The 14,163-nt window shown below is 42.0% G+C and overlaps 1 pseudogene; it reads left to right on the top strand.

Moving 5' to 3' along the window:
• The first annotated feature begins 6,560 nt into the window (after positions 1–6,560).
• LOC125544515 lies at positions 6,561–13,926 on the top strand (annotated as a pseudogene).
• The last annotated feature ends 237 nt before the right edge of the window (positions 13,927–14,163 follow it).

The following is a 14,163-nucleotide window of genomic DNA, read 5'->3' as shown; positions in this document are numbered from 1 at the left end:
TGGGCCATTGGCTCGCTTCCAAGTGCGTCTGCGCATCGGCCACCCACGCCGGGTTCTTCAAGTGTCGCTTCCACCGCACCAACTCCTAGGGCCACGGCCAGGGCCAGGGCCAGGGAAGCCGCCCTTCTTCGCCCCCTTCACCGGCCGCGGCCAACACGGTGCCGCGGCACCCGGCCTCGCCGTTCTCGTCCTCCGGCACCGTCGCAACCCAGTGACGCAGCCCAAGCATCGGCCTCGAGAATCAAGAACGCTCAACAACGGAGAGGGAAGGGCAGATCATATACATGCCATAAGAAAGGGAGTTTATTTACTGCTCCCTCGATGTATTGTTTTCTTTGTTTGGAGATTGATTATCATCCGTGAGTTAAGATAAGCTTAATGTGATTGAGCGATTTTTCTGAAAATCAATTATTTGTTTTCTAATTAATGTGATTGAGTGATTTAAGGTAAGATTAATTAATTTAGATTTGATCTTTAGAGATTGTTCGTGATTGATTCTATATTACTAAATAACTTGCGTCAGTATGGAAAGTTCTGATCTGTTTAGATTTCTTTCGTTGTGTGAGAGAGCGACGCAAAAGTAAACCGATGAAGTGGGGGAGGGGATGAAAAAAAATCTACGAAAAAAACCCAGCTAAGGTGGGAGGAGGTATAAAAAAACCATGGGAGGTGGGAAGAAAAAACCCTGAAAGCGAGACTACCAACTGCTCCATTAGAGTAGAGATTAATGTGATTGAGTGATTTAAGATAAGGTTAATTAATTTAGATTTGATCTTTAGAGATTGTTCGTGATTGATTCTATATTACTAAATAACTTGCGCCAGTATGAAAAGTTCTGATCTGTTCAGATTTCTTTCTTTGTGTGAAAGGGTGACGCGAAAATAAACCGATGAAGTGGGGTGAGGGGACGAAAAAAACCAGCGAAGATGGGAGGAGGTACCAAAAAAACATGGGATGTGGGACGAAAAAAAACTTAGAAGCGAGACTACCAACTGCTTCATTAGGAGTAGAGATAACTTGCGTCAGTATGAAAAGTTCTGATCTATTCAGATTTCTTTCGTTGTGTAAGAGGGTGACGCGAAAATAAACCGATGAAGTGGGGGAAGGGGACGAAAAAATATCTACGAAAAAAACCCAGCTAAAGTGGGAGGAGGTACAAGAAAAATCATGGAAGGTGGGACAAAAAAAACCCTGAAAGCGAGACTATCAACTGCTCCATTACGAGTAGAGATTAATGTGATTGAGTGATTTAAGATAAGGTCAATTAATTTAGATTTCATCTTTAGAAATTATTCGTGATTGATTCTATATTACTAAATAATTTGCGGCAGTATGAAAAGTTCTGATATGCTCAGATTTTTTTTATTGTGTGAGAGGGTGACGCGAAAATAAACCAATAAAATGAAAGGAGGGGACACATTTTTTTAATGAAAAAACCCAACGAAAATGAGAGGAGGTACAAAAAATCATGAAAGGTGAGATAAAAAAATCTGAAAGCGAGACTACCAACCTGTTTCGTTAGGAATAGAGATGAGTATCAACAAAGTTACATGCGATCGTTAAAAAAAACCATTTGCCGCCCGCGGGCGGCAAAGTAGGAGCTCCGCTCGGAAACTGCGCAGGAAGGAATACATCTTCGTGGACTTTTCGCGGACCTTTTTGTATGCAGGCGCATTGCGTTGCCCTAAGTGGTTGTTTGGATAGAGAATATTAGCGCCGAGTTTTAGAAAAACAAGTTTTAAGCAGATTTTTTGGTAAACCGGTATTATTTACTTTTTGGTGTATAATCTGTTTAACAAAAACTTTGTTTGGGTTATGGAAGGTGTAAAACCAGCGTACGCAGATCCTTGTTTGGAGACCGCTCGCCTATGGCTATTCCCTGGCTTCTAGAAAAAAAGTATTTTCTATTCTCCTACCCCTGAACTCGTGGCCTTCCCAAAGCTGGCCACTTTCCCCGAATTGGCCGGACGGCAGCCTCCAAATCGCCGATTCGTCGTCGCCATTGCCTCCTGCCACCACCACCACTTCTCGGCAGCTCGGCCTCTTTGTGTCAAGTTAATCACTGCTCGTCCCCAACTCGTCCAAGCCACAGCTCGCCTCTGCTCTCCCATGGACGACACGGCGCACGCGCGACGCCGGCGGTCGATTTCCCTCGATGGCTAGGTCGCCGCCTCTACCTCCACTTCGTCGGCTCCTCCATAGGCTTTGTACGGATTTGGTAGTCAGCCTGCCGGAGCCCAAGAAGAAGCACAGGGACATCGGTCTTGCCTGAGTCGTCGTCAAGCGCAAGCTCGTGGTGGATGCTCTGCGCCGTCCTTGGCGCCTTCGTCCTCATTGATGTCTCTATCAGCATCAGCGTACTCCATGGCCCGCCATCAGTCAAGTACATCGACGCTGTCAACAAGGTGCTCCAATTCTTCAACTACAGAAATGTGAGTACTACTTCACTTCACAGAGCCAAAAAGATACCTGATTGCGTATGAATGATCTATTATCTTTGCACATTTCGGCGCATATAGGCTAGTCAATTGATTCATTCTTTAGCTTAGCCCAACACATGGACGTTCACGCGCATTTGTACGTTTTGATCTCACCAGAAATTATGTACACAGAGTAGTTATCTATTTCAGATTTACAAGTTCATTTTTCAGATTGTTACTACCTTTACAAGGTTAGTAGCTTAGTCTTGTCCATTTAGTTCATCAATCTCACAAACTAGAGAAGGCATACAGAGCTTTTACTGATTGCTTCATTAGGTGATTGGCATAGAATTATTATTTTAGCAGTGCTATCATCTGTAGCTGTAGAGACAGAGTGTGCTTGAATATAAATAGAATAGAAAGTTCCTGGGCCTACTAAGGAATGAAAAGATATAATGATAACTATGCAGTGTATATGCATATAAAGATCGCAATAAAATATTGCAGTGTTTAATCATCATCATCTTCTTCTTCTTCTTGCGTGGTACGTCGTTGATGATTAGTCCACAACTGTTGAGCGATGCCTGCACGTAATCGCTCACCAGCAACTCGATCATCTTCTTGTAAATTTGCGTGCCCTCTAACTTGTTGGTCACCTGTGTCAACATTTCCTTCTATACCCTCTTGTTCGAAAAGCTGAAACAACTCATCATCCCTATCAACCTTCCTAATGAAGTTATGGATGATGCAACAAGCCATAACAATTTGGACCTGTTTTTTGTAAGGATAAGGGATTCCTCCATTCCTGGTTAATATTGGAAATCGGGCTTTTAGAACACCAAAAGTGCGTTCTACAACATTCCGCAGTTGTGCATGTAGATGGTTGAACATATCTTTCTCACTACTATACCGACGATTAGTTCCACGGAAAGAACCAATGTGATAGCGATCTCCACGGTAGGGGGCAATAAATCTTGGAGTATTTGCGTATCCCGAGTCAACAAGATAAAATTTACCTGCATGTAAAGTTTGATATCACACTCAAATTTTCTATCATATAATCATATGTTTGAGACAATGAAGATAAACTTTACTTGCATGCATGTAAAATTCATGTATTTAAAATTTCACCTTCTGGAACAACAAAGCCACCATCAGTAACAGCCCACCGTAAAACGGCCTGATCCGATGCAGAACCTTCCCATCCAGCAGCCACATATAAAAATGACATGTCAAATGACACTACCGCCATAACATTTTGAGATGGATAACCATGCCTATTTCTGTATGGAGTTTGCTTATCAAGCTTGATCTTTGCATTAATATGTGTCCCATCAATTGCTCCGATGCAGTTCTATTGGTAAAATTGTGAATTAGAATGTAAGTTTTAAACCATTATGCAAGTCATTTGGAAAAGGAACATGTTCTTGAGATAGGATATATACCTTGAAGTATGGGTAGTACCTTTCATCGGCCAATATTTTGGTTGGAACTTCATTGGCCGGATCAGTTATGCAAACATCACGCAAACCATTTATGGCTTTTAAAACTCTCTTGAAGTGTCGACTAATTGTTTCTCCTGAATGTTGAAATCTATCCTGGAGAACACGATTCCTAATATTATGCCCAATTGTATGTAGAAATATCACTAGTTGTTCATTCACATCCATCCGTTTTGTATCCTTAAGTAAATTCCTCTCGCACAATGCATCTCGCAGTAAGTAGAAGGTGTGCTTATCAACGCGAAGTTGTTCATAAAATCTAACTGGATGCCCTTCTAACCACTCTTTAGTTTTCTGAGCACCAATTAATTTGGAAGTACTACGTGGTGTTTTGAATAGTCTTCCAAATAGCACATATCGAAACAGTGACACTGCCGAAATGTTATGAATAACCATCTGCTCAGAATCAGAATATTCTTCATTTGCCATATCTTCCATCACTCTCCTTTAACTGATCGATAGACTTTCTGTTAAATGGCAGGACAAAAATCATGTAATGAGCGAGAGAACACCATTGCATCATTGTTGTGTCAAACCAATCAACGTAAAGGAAATGTATGCCATCAATTTTATATATTCGGTTCTTTATTGATTTGAAGAACATAAATATATATAACTCCAAATATCAAGAGTAGAAATTTATAATTGGATCTTATAATTAGCAAGCAACAACACCCAAATAAATATATAAAATTGCAACTGCCATTGATTGTTTGAACACAAAATTACAGAAGGATTAATGAAAAATTGCAAATATGACTTAATCTCAAAGCTCAACGGTACATTACAAGAAAACAAAACTACGCATTGTCAACCCAAAGAGATCGAGTCTCTTCATCCATCTCCACGAAAATCGCCCTTTTATTGGCTTGTTCAAATGCTTCTGCAGCTTTCAATTTTTTATTTGCCTCAAGTCCAGGCATGCTATTTAATATCTTCATACATGCTTTCACTGAGTAAGCTTCTATCTGTTGTGCTGCATTTTTCTTTGATTCAGCGATGATGAGTGATGCGTCCGCTGGGCGATCAATTGCGTTTATAGCATCATCGGCTGATCGCTTCTGTCCCTTTGGAGGTTCTTGTGATCCACTTGCATTGCACTTCTTCTTTTTCTCTACCTTGGTGCTATTAGGCTTTTTAGGACAAACAATAGTGGGATCATTTATTTCATCGGATTCTAGTTCTACCACCTCATTCAGATCAATTTGTGTTTTAGTTGTTTCACCTTTCCCTTTGCTAGATACAGCACCGAGTCCGGATGCAGTAGAGCTCGCACATATGTCTTGCAGGTCTATCCAACTAGGCCACACTTTATCTCGGTATTCTTGAATATTCTTATCCTTCTGCGGTTTGTAAGTTCATTGTTAGTCTATTGGTCAAGTGTATGATATGGCAATTATATAAAAGTTACTATTCTTAAACTTACCAAAATGAGTTCTGCCCATTTTTCTTCTGGAGCTTTGATCATTTTGTCATCGTCATCCCAACCAAATCCTGTGTGCTTTAGAAGTCTGTCCATGGTAGCATAACAACTCCTGTAGTACTTATGGCGATTTTTTATTTGTTGCAACTCAAGTTTGTCTACCTTGGACTCATTGAACTTTTCTAGGATTTCACGCCATGCTTTTTTTGTGTATCCTGTTCCTTCCTTCCCTCCATTTAAAGTTTGATCTTTTAGTATGTTCAGCAATACTTTGTCCTCTGAAGATTTCCATGTGTGGCGCTTTGTGACCTGCTTATCGGTCTTTTCCTTCTTAATGCTTTTGATTTGGTCATCCATATTTTCCTAAAGGGAAATAAAGCAACAAAATGATTACTAGTTAAATCATTTAAGTTACACAAATACTGCAATCTTTGTTACCTTTGGCACCAATTATGATGTAAGGAAATTATCATGAAGGGTATTCCATCTACAAGGATTGCCTATATTGTAGTAAAAACTAAGACCTGACAATTTACATATGTGACTAATCTATAGGAAATAATTGTCTATTCATCACTCAAGTAAACACACAGCTACTACAGATTTAAATTTCAATTTCGTAGTTGCATTCATGTCCTGAAAGCATGAACCTTCTTCCTACAGATTTGAGTATGCTGATCAGTTTCTGATTATGGACCTTACCTGTAGGATGACGAATCTGCAGATTGATCTCTGGTGATGGAAACAAGTTGGGGAAGAGAGATCCCTTCTCTTCCCAGCAGCGGCCATCTGCCAGTAATTGGTGATCCCAGCCTAACACCGGCGGCCAGGGAATTGGCGATCACAGCAGGGGTTAGCGGCTAGCCATTGAACTAGGTTTCCAGATCTCTTTTTGCTGATGTTTGTTGTGCCGCCATCCAGTTTATATAGATGCGATGGAAAAAATGACGCCTAGAACTGGCCGCGGGAGGGAAGAATTGGCGCCAATAAGTTTGTTGAGGAAGGAGCGGAGAGGAAAATGTCTGTTACGGAAAGTTTTATGTAATCTTGTTTTCTCAAAAACGAGTATTAGTCGTTTTTGATAAAACGTAGTTTCCTGGCTTTGTGAAAACAGAATTTAAGTTATCCACGGTTTTGTTGGAGGGCCCAAACATGATTTTAGTTTGCTGGGCGGTTATATGGGTTCACGGAAAACTAGTTTGGCTAATCCATCGTATCCAAACAAGGCCTAAGAGCGAATTGTTCTAAAATATATATATAACTGCGAACTTGTTCATGGCCCCCTCTCCACTTCCATTCCCCCTTCCTCCACCGGCTCTGCTGGATCTGCGGCGATTCACACCGCCTTATCGCTTCTGGAGATCGCTGGTACGCTGTTTTGTCTGTTGATTGCCGAAGCTTTTTATTTTCCTTCTTTCAACTGTGGTTATACCTATTTCACTTCAATCTTTCTTTTCCCCAGCAAGATTGATATTTGGCCGGGTGGCATGTCGTCGTCGATGTACCCAAAGCGCCGTTCGGCCGTGACTGCGTGCAGCATCAAGCTCCCCTCGGGCCTGACTGCGTGCAGCAGCAAGCGCCCTCGACTCATAGCTGCCGCCGCCATCTCATATCCATCTTCGTGGGCGTCTCTTCAGGCAGATTTAGTTCGCCTGATCGGGTGGAGGGTGTTGGCGAGCGACTTGAGGGACTATGTCCGCTTCCGCGCCGTTTGCCCCCACTGGCGGTCTAGCTCCGTCTGCCCACGCGGCCGTGGTGTTGTCGACCCGCGCTTTCACCCGCGCCGGTGGATGATGCTGCCCGAGGGCCACGGCCTGTATCCTGGCCACGGCAGGCTACATGGGTACATCCGCTTTATCAACCTCTCCACTGGCGCCATCGTCCGTTGCCTGCTCCCGCTTTTCAGAGATCACGCATCCTCGACTCGGTCGATGGTCTCCTCCTCTTGCAACGGGACGAAGACACCGCCATCCGCCTCCTCCACCCATTCACTGGAGACATTGCAGAGCTGCCGCCACTTGCGACCCTCATGCGTCTTCCTGGAGCCAAGAAAAATGTTGAAATGGTCTGGACGTATCTTAGAAACATCGGTGCCACGTCTGTCAGTGTTAGTGCAGCTGGAGTCATCACTGTCATGATTGTAGTTTATAAGCTATCGATTTTAGCCTTTGCTACCACCAGGGACCATCAATGGAATGTTGCAAGCTGGGTGCTCCCACCAATTGGGAGGCTAATATCATCCCAAGGCAAGCTATACATGATGGATACTTCCACATTTTACACTAGTGGTTCTGGAGACACTCAGATCTTCCAGATCAATCCACCCCAGCATGAAGAGATGGGTTCAGGTTCGTCTTCGATGCCATCAAAGAAGTTGATTGCTACATGCTGGGCTGGCAAAATGCCTGCCCCTCAATACCTGGCAGAATGTGACTCAGAGGTCCTGGTGATTGGGTATAGCGACGGATTTTTTACGCACCCTTTGGTTTACAGACTGTCTGACCTTATCCTTAACAGGGCTGTCCCGGTAACTAGTATTGGAGACAATGTTCTGTTTATTGATGAAAGGATTCTGAGTGTCAGCTCTAAGGTTCTGCCTAACATTGTGGGTGACTCCATTGTAACTGTTCATCCCACGGAACTGTATTTGGCAGAACGCCACCTCAATAGTGACACATGGTTACAGGCAGCGGATGGACGTATTGCGAACTGTCATTTATCGAGGCCCTATAGCCTCATTTATCATATCTTCACCTGTTGCCATCGTGCTTCTTGGTGAGCTAATTATTCTGCCTGATTTTGCTGTTCCTTAATCAGAGCCTTTTGTGCTACTTGCTGAGTTAATTGGTTCACCACCTCTGCCTACAGGAACAAAGGAACGATTCTTTACCAGTTTAAGAATCAGAATAATTGGAAAGTGAAGAGAAAGTGGCGCCAGGGGGTAAGTCTGAACTGCAATACTACCTCGATTCTATTGCAGTGGATGCATTTTTGGCTCTTTTTATTTCTGCTCAAGGTTTTTAAGGCGGTAAGGCGTCATAAGGTGATCAACACCGGCCTTACCGCCCAAGTGCAGAAGTCGTAAGGCAGACTAAATGCTAGGGTGCTGTCAGTCCGCCTCACCGCCTAAGTGACGCCTAAGCGTCGCCTTAAAAACATGGCTTTTGCTGATGATCCACCACACAGCCTTAATCTAACTCGCCAGCAAAATATTTTTGTGTTATGGAAGTGAAACTGTCCACAATCCAAAATCAGTACACTGGGTTTATTGACCTTCCGTTATCAGATGTATGAAATATTGCCATTCAAAAATTCACACATCTGGATCAGTTGTCCGGGTCTTATTTGCATATAGTTTTCTTGACAAATGCTGAAAAAGAGTGGCACTTTCTTATTAGTGAGGGCCATTATTTTGGCAACTAATGCGATGCAGTTATCCTTTGTGATGCACCTCCAATCAACTTCTGGTTCAGGCAACTTCAGATTTGTTTTCATAAATAAACAATGCAAAGTTATCTGTGAATAGTATCACTGGTCACATCCTTTTGTTATTTTGTACTCTTCACGGAATATGCATTTGTGCTTGAGATCTTGTTAACTTAATTCCATACTGTACCAAATTAGTAGTATTTTCACCAAGGCAAATTTAACGATTTCTTAGTTTCACATTTAGACCAAAACATAGAGGCAAATTAGGAGTTATCAATTCTCTATCTAGATACTTGTGCATGTTTTTTCTTCCTTTTTGTTTGATCAAATCGGTTTAGCTTCGCTACATGTTGTCCTTTCGCTAGGCATAAATAATCTGGACCATGGAGGTGATGGCTGGCTATACTCTGCATCTTCACTACTAGGGAAAGGAGAGGTGGTAGTGGCAGATTAATTTTAATATTTTATTTATTTATCATCGTGATTGCTTTGATAGAGATCTTTTCTCACTAAGCTCAATTATTGTACATTCTCTGCATGGCTAAATTATGTGCTTTGTGCTGCACATTTTGTCAGCAAAATGCAATTTTCCTGTTTTTTTTTTAATTCTCGCTAAAAAAACATCCAAGTAACTGTTATAGACTTATTGTTGTCACAATATTAGTGATGGCTATAGATAGAGGGACTGTCTGAAATACTGACAACTGATTGTTATTGTATCATCACATGATCAAACACAATAAGGCGCTAGACAAGGGCGTTCACTCGCGCTATCCACCTGTCCAAATATTGTGCTGATTTTACTGTACAGGACGAGAAAGAAAAAAACGAGCACGCAACTCCCTTCGTACGCAGCGTTCTTTTCCCTTTTCCTCCCATCTAAGCTTACCGCCGCTGCCGTCGCCACCCTCTCCATCTTCTGCCTGAGCTCCACCTCTCAAGCCTCTACTTGCGATGACCACGAGGCCCCGCCCACGCCTAGGGTTTGCGAGGGAGCTCTCCCGCCTCCGCCTCCGCCGGCCATGTCATTCCGATCCGGCGGCTGCAACTCTTGTTCGAGCTCCTCTCCAGCGGCCTCACCACCGCCGCCGATGACAACACATCCCTTCACTTCCTCCCGAGACCTAGCGCCGCCGCAACACTGCAAGCGCAAGCAGAGGTTCTGGAGCCCCTCGATTGTGGAGGAGGAGCCGCGTGTGGACGTCCATGCGCCCGCCGTGCTCAGGGCAACGGATCTGAGGCCTGTGGCGGAGAAGGCCTGCCAGATGTCGGACACGGAGAGGTCCGTGGCGAGCTGCGTGGCGTACGTCGGCATGGAATTGAGGCAGAGGAGCATGGCCAGGAATGGGAGGGTGGTGTCGATTGTGGAGGACACGGTCAGCAGCTGCGGAAACAGCTCGCGTGAAAGCGCTGCGGCTGACGCCACGGTGCGGGTTCGGCCCGGCGGCCTGAGTTGAACGATGAAGAAACTGCAGAAGGATGAGTCGCTGGGCTGGGACAAGTACATCAAGGAGAACAGCAACATTCTCGGAGGTATAGATTTCTGTTCATTTGGATTTCAGTACATATTTTAGTTTTTTGCACACCTCTTTCATGGTGTGATGTTTCATTGCTGTTGGTAAGAACATTCGCATTGAACTGAAATTCTGTAGAGTGCGGCATTTGTGAATTTCATACCAGCTACGCAGTCTATGAACATTGTGACATAAACGAAACAGTCGGAAGTAGAAATTAGGAATTAATCTTGTGTTACACTGAAGTGGTTCCCTTATGGGTTTTGTGCGTCCTGCTAAATTTGGAGGATCATGAGAAATAAAGTGTATTGTAGTTTAGAAAGAACACTGGCATCATGGTTTTAGTTGGGGTATATAAAAATTTATCAGAAAAGCTGCAGATAATCATATCATAACCTGCATTTTCTAAGTAAGAAAATAAGGATGCACTGATTCTCTACAAGCTCGTGAAAATGAAAATAGTAACTCAGAAAGTTGAACCAAATAATTTAAACCAGCGAGGTACTCTGTTCATGTTTTTTTTATGAAAACCTTTAAAAGATATCATTACCAGTCTCTGGATTTGCATTTCTTTTTAACTGCCCAGCTCCTAACCATTGTTGCTTTGTAGTGGCCATAGATGGGAACAACTTTTAGTCAGATTTCCTATCGCACACTGAATTAGTCCAATGTATGCGTTTAGACCTCTTTTCAACTATGATATACTGCAAAAGTCGAGCGCCGTGACAATTCACCTTTCAGATACTTCGTTGGAGAAATGTATAGCGGCAATTCACTTAGGAGTACAATTGCAGTGGGTAATGACAAGAAGCGACAGCGGGTCTACAACACTATGTTTCATGTGCCTTGGAGATGTGAATGGGTATATATTTCACTTGCAAATATGTTCCCTTCTTGTACCCTATATATTAGATATATTTGTTGGAATTTTAGGGCCATCCTAATTATTTGGAGAGTTAGGGCCATCCTTTTTATTTTGAACTTTAGGCCATTCTAAATTATTTGGAATAGTTTGCCAGCATTGCTGGAGATGAATCCAATACGCATTAGTTATTGTAATAATATTTCTGGAACCATGTTATCACCACATATTTCTACAGAAATGAATATGATTACATTCAGATCCTTATTAAGATATGGATAGATACAAATGGTATGATTTTGGCAGCGCTTAATGAATTAACAAAAAATAATGCATTAGACAATTCTTTTGAACTTTCCTTCAAAAGGATGAATTTGATTACCACATTCAGAAGATAACCAAATGATTCAGTTTAGTAACTCTAGATGTAGCATATTCTGTAATAACGGGGAGATGTTTGATTGTGATCAATGCTGCAGCTAATTGTAGCAGGATTCTTTGTCTGCTTTGTATTCCTTTCTGTCTTTGCTCACCATTATACCTGCAAGAATTGTGATGACAGTTTGGCGAGTGCTGAACACTAGGTGGGTTCACGATAATGCTGTAAACTCGATGATTTACACATAGATTATGTGCATATTATTTTGTTATGTACAGATTAGTCAGGGTGTGTATTACTGTGGGAGAGGAGCTCCCAACTCACGCCCTAGAGTGCGAGGAGGAAGCAGGGGGTGGTGGCCTGGCATGGAACGCGTCAAAATCCCTTGCCGCGCGGGGCGCAGAAATGGGAGAGGATGCCGGTAGGAAGCATGAGCAGCTTGACGGCAGGAAGCAGCAGCTCGCTGATTCGTAGGTATACTCAGATCGTTGCTCTCGCCCCCCCCCCCCCTTCCTCCCTCCCTCTCTTGATGTTCAAGTCTTTCGATGGGATCTAGCACGGTTGAATCTCAATCGTCTTCTCTATTTTGATCTACCGCCACCAACCTCGGGCAGGGATCTCTATTGAATGAAACCACGATTGACGATGATGCATGTAACCAGCCAGCTCCATCTCTTTCCTTCTCTTCCACTATTTCTCTATCCCTTTGCTCTTTCTCCTTCCTTTCACCCCTCCGGAAGCTATTTCTTCTGCGGAAGCAGCAAACCATGGATGATTTCGGTGCTGATAGGGTTTGGAGCAGCAACCCATGGAGATATGCAATGGAGTTTGGCAAAGGGTGCTTGATCTTGCTTTAATATAAATCCTTTTTGTTTGATGTGCACCTTAGTGCAGAGAATTTGATCTCTGTGATTGGTTATCATGTGTTCATCACTTAGCAGCACTGGGGTGTTTTTTGCGGGAAAGGAGTAGTAATTTCATTATTCTTAGCATTGCTCAATGCTTTGCTATATGCATGTTTGGTTGGTAACGATATATGATGGTTACCAGTCATGTCCTAACTGATTCAGGCAAAGGAGAAACACTGTTTGTAAATAATTCAAAGCTTCATTCTTTTTTACTTATGTTTAAAAAATACTTATATACTATTTGCAGTTCCATCTGCTTCTCATAGTTCCTGCAATCTACAAGTTCAACTTGTGCTAGAGGCTTCAGTTCTTATAACATATGGTGCTCGATTTATCATCATGTATATTATAGACATAAAATGCTGCACCGAATGCATTGTGCTCTTGCATATTGTTATTGTGTTTATTCCTATCAGCTAAGATAAATATCATAACTCTTGAAGTTTTCACTATTAGTTTTTTTACAGATTCCTGAAGCTTTACAGGCCGGCCTCGCCAATGTAGTTGAAGTAGCTCAACATCGTGTAGCTACATTGTCATGGTAGTAATCTTTGCCTATTGGTGACTTAATAGAGCTAGCTGTTTGCTAGTGTACATTAAAATGCTAATTTTACACCTGTTGATGTATATGTCATAATAGTTGGAATTTCAGAACCAGTTTTGATTTATGAAAAATTGTAGGTTGCCATAGTTTTAATGGCAAATTCTCTTTCCTGTTTTCACGAGTAATAATGCCATATGCTCTCCTTATTATGCTACTATATATATCGTTTGATTAAATATTCAGAAATAACTTAAAACGTCTCCATGCCCCAAGGCAACAGAAGGTTTCTGTGGTATTCAGAAACATATTTACGAAGACCTCATATTAAATATCTGTGTTTGATTGCTGCAATTTTTATCCACTTCACTGGTAAATGTAAATTTAGGCTTATTTGTCCAGGATTTAGGCTACTGGGGTTGCGATACAATGTGATCTGTTGACACTCTTTTGTCTACGTAGGTCTGTAGTAAAATTTTCAAGACAATGCTTGCTAATTTGGTAAAGCTCTGCACCTTTTAGAGGGTAACATTCTGTAGTTCGTTTTATATCAATAATATATTAACTTGGTGTTTTCCTGGTTAATTTACACAGAGGAAACTTCTAATGAACTGCAGAAGGTGTTATCAACAAAATATCCAAAAAGACATTGTGAGGCTTTAATCCGATGGACTGTCAAACAGAGTCAATTTCACGGTTAAAACATTCACAAGGAGATTTATTAAATGGAATTGGAAATGAAAAGGGTGTGGAATGCCAAAGTGATATCTATGTTTGTTATAAGCTTCCCTGTGGAGGTTCACTGGAACTTAATGTAATGTAAGCAGCCAACTATTTTCCTCAGTCACTGTCATACTAAATGCATGTTTTATCCTGTTGTAATACACATATTGATCTTCTACTTCTTTTCTGATAAAACTGGGAATCATACTATTCTCTTTCTGTCCAGTAAGCCCCACTGATTAGAAACTAGAAAGGTTGGCTACAATTCCTTAGTTGTGACGTATCTGTTAATAAAAATGTTGTATGTTCACCTGTAAACATATCCAAGATTTTCCATGGTTGATTGAGATGACGCTGGAGTTCTTAGGAGCTTCAATAATACATGTATTTTGCTTTGTTTATCACAATGTATTATATCAGTGGTTATTTTGGAAAAACTTCTGGACCTTTTGGCAGCTGAAC

The sequence above is a fragment of the Triticum urartu genome, chromosome 3, assembly GCF_003073215.2.
Source record: "Triticum urartu cultivar G1812 chromosome 3, Tu2.1, whole genome shotgun sequence".
NCBI classification, from domain to species: Eukaryota; Viridiplantae; Streptophyta; class Magnoliopsida; order Poales; family Poaceae; genus Triticum; species Triticum urartu.
The sequence above is the reverse complement of the archived record's forward strand: the minus strand, read 5'-3'. Positions and strand labels throughout refer to the sequence as shown.